The sequence below is a fragment of the Marmota monax genome, unplaced genomic scaffold (genome assembly GCF_021218885.2).
Source record: "Marmota monax isolate L192 unplaced genomic scaffold, Marmota_monax_Labrador192_F-V1.1 WCK01_AAM20220418_F8-fsc00208, whole genome shotgun sequence".
NCBI lineage: Eukaryota > Metazoa > Chordata > Mammalia > Rodentia > Sciuridae > Marmota > Marmota monax.
In genome coordinates, this window is record NW_026693914.1 from 1,346,903 (window position 1) to 1,359,070 (window position 12,168).

At 50.5% G+C, this 12,168-nt stretch overlaps 1 long non-coding RNA gene across 1 annotated transcript in view; it reads right to left on the minus strand.

Annotated features, from left to right (window-relative positions):
• Nucleotides 1–851: 851 nt before the first annotated feature.
• The window catches only part of LOC124105991 (uncharacterized), a 145,476-nt gene continuing 134,159 nt past the window's right edge, over nt 852–12,168 (minus strand). The window contains exon 3 of the long non-coding RNA XR_006855957.2: nt 852–8,043. This is a non-coding gene — a long non-coding RNA (uncharacterized LOC124105991). The remainder of the gene's footprint in view (nt 8,044–12,168) is intronic.

Sequence of the window (12,168 nt, forward strand, 5' to 3'; positions counted from 1 at the left end):
GCGAGCGCTCCTGCACTGGAAGGAAATTTGTTTATGACATTTGATTTGCTCCTTATTTTTAATGCTCCTCTGGCCCTCTGTCCTGTAAACAGACCAGCTTTTCCATCTTCTCATGGTGCCAGGACAGCCAAAGACAAGCAGGCTGAGCTGGTGCCAGCCCCCAGGCCACTGAGGTCTCACACTCCCGGGAGTCCACGCCCAGGGCCATGGGGTCCGAGCAGGGATGCCTTGGTTTCTGCTGGAACTGGGGAGGAGGCTGAGACTTGGAACTTGGATGTGGAATTGGGGAGACGGCTGTCTGGCTTGTGGGCTTCCCGAAGCCTTGGCAGTTGGCTCCCTCTCTGCCCCAGGAAGAAGGGCTTCCAGTACCCAGTGTGTGTGTCGAGGGGCGTACCGATTCAGCAGGGTCTTCTCAGTTGGTAAATAACACGAAAGATTCTGGAGAGTACTTGGCTTTGGAAGGAAAAAAATTGACAATATTAGAGTCAGGTGAGACAAGATGGTCAGTTGAGTGACTAGGAGTGTCCAGGAGACCCTGAGGCACTTTGGAGTATCTGGGCACAGCTCAGCTCCCCTCCATCCCCAACAAAACCTGCACAGCCAGAGCAGAGGCCACCACAGTCCTGACCACACAGCAGAGGGGCCTGCCTGGAGTTTCCTCTGCCCTGCCCGGGCACAGAGGTTGCCTGAGCTAAAGTGACGGCAGATGGCCCCATATGTTCTAAGTAGAGACTGAACATCTCTAATCAGAAAACCCCAAGTCCCAAAGGCTCCAAATCCAAATCTTTGCAACTGCCCTTGGAGACACATTAATGAAAAGGACATTGAGGCACAGAGAGGGTAAGTTACTCACTTGAGGCTGCATTGCTAAAAGTCTTGAAGAGGATCTGGGACTGGAGCTGTCAGCCCACCCTCTACCCTTAAGCATCACTAAACCTTCACAGGAGTCCTAAAATCTCCAACATTCACAGTAGAAAAGCTCTAAACCTACACAGAGGTCTGCGATGACAGGGCATTCAGGTGGCCAGAACTCGCGATTCTCAATGGCCACTGTGATGAAGGGGACCCAGGTGTCATGGCAGGTGGCAGGGGAATAGCCTCTCCCTCCCCAGGCTGCTTGTTCTGCAGACATCACTGATGCTCATTGACATTTGTGTTCTCCCTGCTTTCTTTGACAGAGTGGGACATTTCCCAATTCTTTGCATCCAAGGGGACCTTTGTGACAATCCCTGCCAGTGGAATGTAAGCAGAAGTGATGGGTGTTCCTTCAAGGCCTTGGCAGTTGTACATGAGCATGTCCTCTGGTGGTATCCTCTGTTCATTGGTGGAAGAAGTGGCACCTGAAAGCAGTGGGATTCTAAGACACAAGGAACCCCAAATTTCTGCATGAAAGAGAGTACCTTTGTCCCCACCACTGCCAGCTCCTATTCAACTACAGTGCCAATGAGAAAAACTCAGGTGAAAAAGGAGATTCAGAGTGTTTTGTTACAGCAGCCTGCTGGGACTGATACTTTGTGGTAATGGCCATAACACTGCCCTTGCACAGTCTGCTCCATGGCAAGTCATTCAATCTCCCTCACTTTCAGTTTCCTCATCAATAAAAGAAAGGTCTCAAAACCTTCTCAAAAAGTCATCAAGAGATTCAAAGAGCTTTAAAATTGCAGATCTCCATGAAACCACTGACTTACTTTATGGATGGCCTCATTTCTCTCAGCAGAATATTCTACCACTTTTTTTTTTCCTTTTCTGAAACAACTGCTGGTGGCCATGGTCCACAGATGGCCTCCTCCTTGTCCCAGCTCTCACTGTTCATGTTTGTAAAAGGCCAGGAGTGGGAGAGCTTGCTGTGCTTCTCTCCCCCAAATGCTATGGAGCTCTGGCCACTCCTGGCTCCTCTGTTCTAGCCTTCTCTCTGCAGGGAGTGACCAGGTGGCAGGGGCACAACCTCCCCCTCCCCGGGCTGCTTGTTCTGGAGCGGAGCCTCCTGTCTTTGCCCTTGGTCCCCACGTGGTGAGCCCCGGAACCTGGTGAGCCCCTGTGCCTATGGATCTACCCACTGATGTCCAACTTCTCCTCCTGCAATCTGATGGAAAGTTCACACTAGGGTGAATCTCAGGGGTCCTGATCCACCCAGAGGCTCTAGCAATAGTTCCTTTGCCAATGTGATCGATGGCTTCATGTGTGCTGGTCTTCTCTGGTCTCATAAATAAGATTCTGAGAGCAGAGACTACCTCAGATGTGTGTGTATGTATGTGCTCTATATTTCTTCCTGGTAGATGAGAGAAAAGTCTCTAGAAATCCTGAGCTAAACTTGAATTCATATTTCTCTTTCCAACCTTAAACATGAACCTGGCCTGCAGTTAACTGGGAGAAAAAAATATCCAGACACATTCTATTTCCTTCAAGGAAAGCAACCAATCAAAGGCACCGATTTTCACTGTTGTTCAGATAACACTTTATTGATTAGTACTGGGCAAACAAAAACCAGGCAAATTTGGAGGTACACACAGCAACAGACTGTCAATAGGAAAAGTCGATTCAACATCTTTCTTGTACATGCATCATTTAAAGCCATCACACTGCAAATTTACTAGCTCTGAACTTGAGACCTTGACAACCCTGGGTTTGAATTCCAACACTTACATGAAAGATTTGGTGGAGGCAATGGATGGTTCCTTGAAGTCTCCGTCTTCTGAGGATTAAGTGAGGGACTGCATGAGATGACCACAGAGTGCCTGCCCTGGGACTTGAACATTATTGGGCATTTCAGGGATGAATTCAATAAGTAAGGAATGACCCAGTTCTTAAAAGAGAAAGAGTGAGCATGCTGGGGGTGAAGGGGACACCCAAAACAAGTTCCAAATAAGCACAATGAGATACTAAAGTTCCGTGGTCAAGGAAGAAAAATGCCAACATTTGGATCCGGAATGTTCCCTAAAAGCCTGTGAGTTGAAAGCTTGGTTTCCAACCCAGTGCTGGTGGGAGGTGGTGGAAATGTTAAGAGGTGGGTGGGGCCTAGTGGGAGATCATCAGGCCTTTGGGGGTGTGCCTCAGGAAGGGGTCTGTGGTCCCATGTTGTCTTTCACTTTCCAGCCATGAGGTGGGTAGTTCTGCTCTGCTATATACTTCCGCCCCCACCACAGGCCTAAGCCACGGCTCTGCCAGATCATGGGCTGCAATCTCCAGAACTGTGAGCCAAAATAAACCTTTTCTCTTTCTTTGTAAGTTGGTTATCTCAGGCATTTGTTATGGTGATGGAAAGCTGACTCACACACAGAGTTCAATAAAAACTCATTACCGGAATGCGAGAGGAACTTTCTTAATGAAGCAATTCCAGAACATTCCCAACTCCTGGCCATATGACTAATAGGTACAGAATGGCAGCGTCCTGAGCCAGGGGTGGACTTGACAAAGGGCCCTGAGGGTCTGTCATGGAGCAGCGTGCCCTGCTGTCCTGTACTCCTTGTGAGTCCTGAGCACCCCAGCACTGAAGCGTTTTAGAATACACTGGTTTGCACTGCGGGGGAGGAAGCAAAGTGTAAAGAGATTGCACCCAGCTCCGGCGCAGCTCATGCTTGGAAACTGGACAGCCTGTCCAGCCCCTCTGATCCGATATGGACTCTCCATGGAGAGTGAGTCACCAGGTCGGGTCGGCCCCTCCTTGAGTAGTTCATCTTTCAGCAAATGAGGCTAAAACCATCTGTCCTGGTAGGTAGGCCCTGTCACCCAGGATGGAGCGATCACAGCTCAGAAACAGCTGTGACCTGTTCTTTTCTGATGCTTGTAATTCTGCTCATTCTCAGGTTAAAGAGAGAACGACTTTGCCTGCCAGCCTGGGACCTGATGTTGAGGATGGTGGGGTTCCAGCAAGGACCACCCGTGGGCTCATTCCCAAGCTGCCACATCACCAGCACCAGTAGTTCCAGGCCAGCAGGAGCCCTGGGGAGCAGCAGTTTTATGAGCAGAACATGGCTTCTGCCCCCTCCAAGCCCCAAACCTGAGTTACCAGAAAAAGGGGGATGTCAGTGGGAAGGGGCAGGTGAAGGAGGAAGAGGAGAAGGAGACGGAAAACAATTACACACACACACACACACACACACACACACCTTCAACAGAACTTGATAACCTCGAGTACCCAGTGATCGGCGCCTGACGGCATACAAAAGCCAAAAGGCAGGTCCCAGGACGGGTCAGCTACGACTTAATATTTGCCTTTCACTAAGCAAACTAATAAATCCCCTACAGTTTTAGCCACGCAGAGCTCCCAGTTCTTATTTATTGGTCAAAACAGCAGGCAGGTTTTTTCCTTGCCTCCCTGTCCCCCGGGGGGTAAATAGTCTCCCTTCCACCCATCCTGTCATCGGCTGTGTGTCTGTTTGCCTTCTCCCTCGACAAACTTGTGCTCAGTGCGACTGACAGCATGTGCAAACAGCTTTGAAGTATTCTTTGGTAATGGACTTCCTTGGGGCAGCTCTGGTTTTGACTCGTGCAGCCCCAAGGCAAAGGGACAACGTGCCACTTGTCAGGGAATGGTCAGACCCCTGCTGGGTCAGGCAGGGATGGGAATGTGACCCAGGAAGGAACTGTAGCGGACTGTCAAGACCAGCCCAGAGAAAGGGCCTGATTACTGGCATGTGACCTTGCAGCTAGCCAAAGCCGAGGGCATTGAACATAGCTCTAAGGGAGTCCCAGGACCACATGCTCAACACCCTCCTTTACATGGTTGGAACTAAGATGAGGGACTCTGAGACAGAACTCGGGTTCCCCCGTCTCCCAAGCCAGCGCTTTTCACCAGCATAAGATATACTGCCTGGATCCAGAAATAAGAGATGGAGAGATGTGGGTGAAGAGGGCAAAATGCATTTAGCTTCTATCTCAGTAAGAAATTGATATTCGTGGCCTCTTGGCAGGCAGGCCATGAATTGCTCTTCAAACTTCTCTTGCTTCCCCTCAAGTAGGAGAATAATATTCAACCTTCCCTCACATCTCCCACTCTGCCAAAAAGGTTGCCTCCCCGAGGGCTGGACGAGCCCTCACCAGATGTTTGAAAGGGGATTCCTGCATGAGTCAGAGGTAGATCCAGAGAAGAGCGAGGTTGGAGACCATTTTGGCCCCTGGGATTCTATGTGGATGAGAAGATAAGAAGAGCGGGGGTGTGTATGGGGTCGGGGGAGTTGTTGCCTTTGGCCCAACAGCACGATTATTCTGGAACCAAAGAATGAATGCAGGACACACATGAAGGGAACAGCTGAAATGTTCATTTTTTAAAAAGAAAAATGGCACCCAAGCAGCTGGGCCAGCATCCCTCCCCCATCTGTGAAGATAGGTCAGTTCAGAGGTAAACTCGGGGAATCTCAGGAGTGATGAGAACAGGCTCTGGAGCCTGCACCCTCACCTCTGTCCTCCCTGTGGCCACAGGGTGCAAGATCAGCTGAGGGCCCATGTTCCAACATGGCGGATGCTCATGCCTGTCTTTCAGCAGAAAAGATGGAAGGCGAATCCCTCGACAAGCAGCAACAACTTCAGGGTGTCATGCAAGTCTGAAAACCTGGCTTTTCTAACCTGCAGAAGAACCTATAATTTGCCTCTGACTGTTCTTACTTGTCATGAACACCAAAAAACTTGGGCAGGCCCAACTCTGCCCTCCTGCGCTCCCCCGCCACCACCTCCAAGTTCCGCTCCCTTATCCCAGATAAAGTCAGTGTCTGCATAGGGAAGAGTGAGCTGGGAGGTCCCCCTCAGCACTATCTGAGTGGAACGCAAAGGTTATCCAGGAGACTTCAGTAAGAAAGTACACACTTAGCTCCAATTTACACGCCCTTGACATTTTAAATAATTCTAGAGTTCAAAGGAATTTCAGGAAGTCAACTCATCGCCAACTCTTTTGCTCTCCAGACAAAACCATCCCAAAGGTTTTAGTTCTTTGTTTCTGTCTAGCAAAGATGTAGAATTTTTATCCTGCGTAGCACATGAACACACACGTCACCATTTTCCACTGTTCCCAAAGGCTATGTTATATATTTATATATATATATTTTTGTTTCTTAATGAACGGTTTTGTTTTTAATGGGAAAGATTAGTTCTACCTGTGTTAGTATGCTTGCATTAGAGAGAAATCCCTGGGACCCTGAATCCCCGCCATGCACACTGTCCATCTGGCTCCTCCTACTCAGGATTTTATTCAATACCATGCAACCCTTCCATTCAGGAGAGAACTAACTGGGTCAGGAATGGTGCCTGACCCAATAGCATCTATCTGTAGACTGTAGTGGCCAATGAAGTGACCAGATGCAGAGCGCTGAATGGTATCTGGCCAAGCCTATCAGAAGCATCCATCAATTACAGTAGGAAAAGTAGTAGAGGCAAGGTCACCGGGTCACCTAGCTGGGCGACCAATTATTCCAATTTGCCCAAGAATGTCCCAGGTTTAGCCCTGAAAGTCCTCTGTTATGAGAAACACCTTAGGCTTATGCAAACAAGGACAGTAGGTCCCCCTGTTCATCCCCACTGCAGAATTCCAGAGTCAGGAGCAGGGAATCAGAATAAAGGATCAAGACGACCAGATGTGACACTTGCTGTCCCTGGAAACAGGCCATAGCTACTGGGTGTGCTCAATGACTTCGGGATTCTTGACAAGGCCTAGCTGGGTAGCTGCTGGAATTGTCCCTCCTCTGCCTCGCTTCCCCCGTGACTTTAAAATACACCTCGTTCACGGAGGTGATACCAGGGGGCCTCTGTTTCTGAAACCTGAACAAATCTGAACAGTATGATGGCTGCCCGCAAGTGCCAGGGAAGGAAGGGGACTCCCATACATCCTCTTCCAATTTCAGTAGCACTGAACATCTTTGGGAGGCTCTCCTCCATCATTTTGTGGTGACTTGGAGATGCCAACAATGACCCCAAGTCCTGACCCACCATAACGCACCACACACCACACAGGGAAACTTCAATTGTTTTTATGAAAACAAACTGTCTGTTCACTTTGGAAATTAGAAAGTACACTCATCTTTGACTGCATGTTGGATGAGGTTGACTGTGACAGGACTTAGTGTTTTCAACCATGATCATGGTGGCTGCAGAGTAAAAGGGACAGAGAAGACTCAAGTCACTATCAGGTAGTGTCACCAGAAGACACTGGGAGAGGACGGTCCTTGATAAACACTACCAACCCCAGTAGCCAGCTTGTATGTTGTGAAGCACCAAGATCCTGCCTGGAGCCCAGCTGCCACCTGAGAAGAGGGTCCTCACAGCTGCCTGGATCCGTCAGAAGATGGAATGAACCGATCATTTTTGTCCTTCTGGAAGCCACCTAGAGAGCTGGATGTGGAGAATACCAGCCCTCACCATCCAACTTGCCCGCCTGAGCCTTCTCCAATGGCCCTGATGACCGATAGCCGGAAGGAATTCCACACTGACTCTTGGTCACTCTGGAACCTGGGTGCGCAGGGGCAGGTCCAAATACCATTCCTGAGCTGCTCACAATGTACAAATGGCGGCCGCTTTAGAAGGAGCAGGAACAAAACCCAAGATCTCATTTGACTCAAGTGTAGTTAACTATTTACTCTGCATCTGGCCGGCAAGCAAGAAGACTCGCTGAGTCCAAAGGCACGATGGGTAGGGAGGTGGAGGCAGGCAGGGAAGGGTGTAGGACAAAGCCTGGGAGCTGGGCTGGGGCCAGGAAGAGTGTCAGGAGCAGGAAGCAGCAGAGGCCACGTTTTCCACAGGAGGAAGGTCCGAGTCTGAGAGAAGGAGTCGTCTCTGGCTGCAGGTGGCCCAGCCATGCCCCTCCTGCTCGCTCAGGTCCACGTGTGGCTGCTTCTTAGGGTGGGTCTTTGTTTCCACCCACATGTCTCCATGAGTCCAGAAGTTTCTTTATTCTCCAATATAAGAATTCTTAATCAAATCCAGGGCTCTTGACTCTCAAGAGGTGATCTGACCTCAGCCAAGTCCTTCAAGGGGTGCTGGGGGCCTTCGCTGGTTCTGGGAGGCTTTGCGGTGGGTGGTGTGGGCCAGGAAGCCAGCACTTGGTCATCGTCCCCAGGCCTATGAACCGAAACAGCAGAAGAGTTAGACATGGGCTCCCACACTGGCCACAGGTGTCTTCAGGGCTCAGCCTCACTTTCTGACTTCAGTCCATGATATTCGAGTTAACATTGTAACTGAACAGAATATTAAGAACACAGTGATTCAGTTAAGAAAGGAGACCTATTTATACTTCCCAGGAACTCCCTGCACAATGAATCATCACCAGGAGCCCCTGTCCAGACCCACCACTCTGCCCAGCACTGACTTTAAAGAATATCGTAGAACTCCGTTGGTCCGGAGAGGCAGGAAATTCAGTTTTGCAGCTGGTCACCATTATACCTGTGTAATATGGGGCCAGGAGCATGGAGGTGTTAGAGCATCCGCTTCACAGGGAGGAAAGCTTGAGGCTCAGAGAGTGCCAGGATCCTCAGTTATAAGGACAGAGTCCAGTCCCTTACCCTAACAGCCACTCTGGTTGAAACCTCTCTCTTCTGTCAAAACTCTCTTGGTCACTAATCAGGACCACTCCCAGAGTGGACGGTGGCCTAGTGGAAAGAGGAAACCATTAAATACATTTCTCTCCCCCTAACGCTGACAGCAAAGAAACTAAGATGGACGGGGACTCCCCCATCTCTTCCTCACACCTTCCAATCCCCCATTGCTGAGTAGCAAATATATTTAGCACCACTAAATGCCCTCACAGGTCTTGGCAATTCTAAGTTGATGAGACTCAGCATTTGGAGTAAGTGGCCTCTCCACAGATGCAGACAACCTGAGTCTCCTGAAGGAGGCTGCTCTCTGGGTCTCCGATTCCAGTAGTCACCATCAACCACAAAGAACAACTTAGATGACTACCTACCAACCTGTGCATGCACTGGTACTTTCCTGATTAGATGCTGTGGCTGCAGAAGTGAGTCAGGCAGGCAAACCTTTCTGCCCTCCTAGGCACATCAGGGAGGCGCCTTTGGCACAGGGCTTCCTTAGGCAAGCAGGAAGCCAGGACACTGAAATCTGGAGGGAAACAGCCTAGAGATTCTGGAGGCGCTCTTGAAACCCAGACCACGAGCAAGGCGGCTCAGCCTGGTGCAAAGGGCCGTCCTTCCTGCTCCAAGGTGGCTGAACCCAGGCAGGGATGGAGCAGCGCCATGAGTCCCAGAGAGAAGGGTGCTAATTGCCAGGGAGGAGAGGTGTCACAGGGAGGCCCCAGGGCTCTGAGCAGGGAGAAGATGCTTCAAGACATTTCTCTGCAGGGAACTGGGAAAGGAGACAGAGTCTGCATTTCAAGAGTCACCTACAAATAAAAAAACCCAAAAGGCAGCCAACGTGCAGACACAGAGGCGCGCTGTGGCTCTCTGAAGGGTGGCCAAGAAGGAAACTGGGTGTCTTCACCCCTGGTGGTGCCCAGGCCCTGTGGACACCCCCTTCCAGCTGGACCTGAAAACACCCCAAACAAACCCAGAGTTCTCTAACTTTCCTCTGGTTTCCTTTCCCCTCCTGGGCAACAGCCCTCTGAGCTGTCTCCGAGAGCGCCACAGCGGGCACGAAGCCTTCTCCCCAGGGAGATGCCTGCAGCTAGCAAATTAATTGGCAGCAGCCAGGACTTCCTTCTTGTTGCCTGGCAACCACATGCTCTTGGCAGGAGGACTTAAACACAGAGGAGAATGTTGTGAGGCATTTGCAAAATAAAATAAAAAGTAAAAATGCAACACCCCAGACTCATATCCCGGCATGGGAGACCCAGCCAAGGGGAAGCGGGCGGAGGCGGGAGTGAGGGAATGGACCGAGAGAAGGAAAATGAGGTTCAGACAGGAGCAGACCCTCCCAGGCCCCCTTCAAACTCTTCCTGGCATAGTGTCCATTTGGCTAAAGAGACGCCTCCGTCGGCCTGGAGAGAGGCACGCGGGTCAGAAGGAACCTGGAGATCTAAGATTATGACAACACACTCTGTTCATGTCTCCCCATCATCTGTCACTGCACAGGGGCGTCATCCTGGCCAAGGTGACACAGCTATAGGGCAGCACCCACCCCCACCCTGCCCTATCCTTGGCACTTGGCCATTTTCACACCTGTTGCCATGGCCACTGGGAGATGATAGGTTGAGCCCTCCGAGGCATGGCCTTGCCCTTCAGCCTGACCTTGGCCTCCGCCAAGACTCCCAGGTGTACGTGGAACACAGGCACAGTCTAGGACCTGAGCCGTCCACGGGAGAAAAACGGGAATGAGGAGAGAAAGAAGCGCAGCAAGAGGGCCCTGCAGGAGGAGGAACAGCAGCTCCCCAAGCACACCCTCGTCCTGATCCCTGCCACCCGCAAATGGCACCCCAGGTCCAAAGGGGTGTGTGATGAAGCTGAGGGTCCTGGGTCATCCAGGTGGGCCGGAAATGTCATCATCAGGGTCCCGATGAGAGAAGCAGAATGGAGGGTGGGGGTGCTGTGAGGACAGAGACAGAGGTTGGGAGGGTTCAGGAGGCGGTCATGAGGCCAGGAGAGCAGGTGGCCCCAGAAGCCAGGAAAGGACAGACTTCCCTGGAGCTTCACAAGAACCCAGTCCTATAGACACTGTAGCTCCCGAGACTGCTCTCAGGGCACTCTGGGCCCCTCAGAGGGCTTTTTGGGTTTTTTTTTGTTGTTGTTGTTTATTTGTTTGTTTTTGGTCTTTTTAATGGTGCTGAGGATTGAACACAGGGTCTTACAAGTCATGTGCTTTACCACTGAGCCCCACTCCCGGCTATTATAATATTATCGAAAATATTATCACAATCTAGAAGTCAACAGTCAAACAGAGCTGATCAGAAGGGGCAGGGTCCAGAATTTGGCATAAATAGGTCTAACCCATACTGCAGGCCCAGAAGAAAGAGGCGGCCTCCCAGAGCAACTGAGGCAAGGGGCAGCCCCCGCTTTGAAGTGGGCTGTTAAATTACACCATCTGCTGCCTGCAACGTGGACAGGTGGCTTAATCTCTGAGAGCCTTAGTTTCATCATTGCAAAATAGAGATAAAATTATTATCTATCTTGCAAAGCTCTCAGGATTAAAAGAGATAATATATCAAAAGTACCTAGCGTACTATGGCAGATGCCAAATAAGTGGTAATTCTTGAAAGATTAGGCATGCAGACATGGGCAGAAGCTGTGGGTTGCCTGACCCAGTGTCTACTCTACCCTGTCTACTCAGAATAGAACTCTGATTTTGGGCTGGCAAAAAGACTCCATTCCCCAGCCTCCCATGTGGCTAGACAAGGTCAGGTAAATAACTAAGATCTGATCAATGAGATATAAGCAGAACTACGGGCGTCATTCTGGGAGGCTGCTTAAAGGTGCTAGAAGGATCCCAATTTTTATCTTCTGCTTTCAATGAAGGACAGGATGGATGGTGCTCCAGCAACCATTTTGGCTTACAAGGACACTGAAAATGGGAGTCATTACTCTAAGATGACCCAACAAGAAGATGGGGTCCTGGATCCCTGGTCCCTCCAAGGATGCTCTGCCTGTTTCTGGATTTTCTGTTCTGTAAGACAGAGAGGCGCTTCTGTTTTAGGCAAGTCCTTGTTGTTGTAGAGTTTTCCAGTAATTATAATGGATTCAGATTTTAGATCTAGGCAAGCAGGATTTGGAGACATTCTAGAGCAAAGGTTTTCAAAGGATAACCCTGGACCAAGGGCTTCCACCTGTTAGAAATGAGAACTCCCGGGCTCTGTCCCAGACTTAACTGAATCAAACACTTTCGTGGGGCCCTATCGTCTGTGTTAGTAAGCTCCCAGGTGATTCTGATGCACATTCAAGGGTGAGAACCACTGTTCTCGAGCACGACTTCTCAATGAGGCACATATGGAGCAGAATAGCCCTCGGTGGGGGGAGGTTGCCCTGGGTGTGGTAGGATGTTCAGCAGCATTCCTGGACTCTACCCACTAGCACCCCCTGTCCCAGTGGTGACCATCAAAAATGTCTCTGACATTGCCATGTGTCCACGGTGGGGGAGAGGGCAGCAAAGTTGCTCCCAGTTGAGAAACACTGCCCCCAAGCCTCTTCCTCCAAGGTAGCTGCAGGTCAGAATGACTCCGGGAGGTTTCCGGGCCTCGCCCCTGCCCAGGTAAGTCAGAATCAGGGAGGGCGGGACCAAGACAGCAGCTGCAGCTCCCTGGGTGAG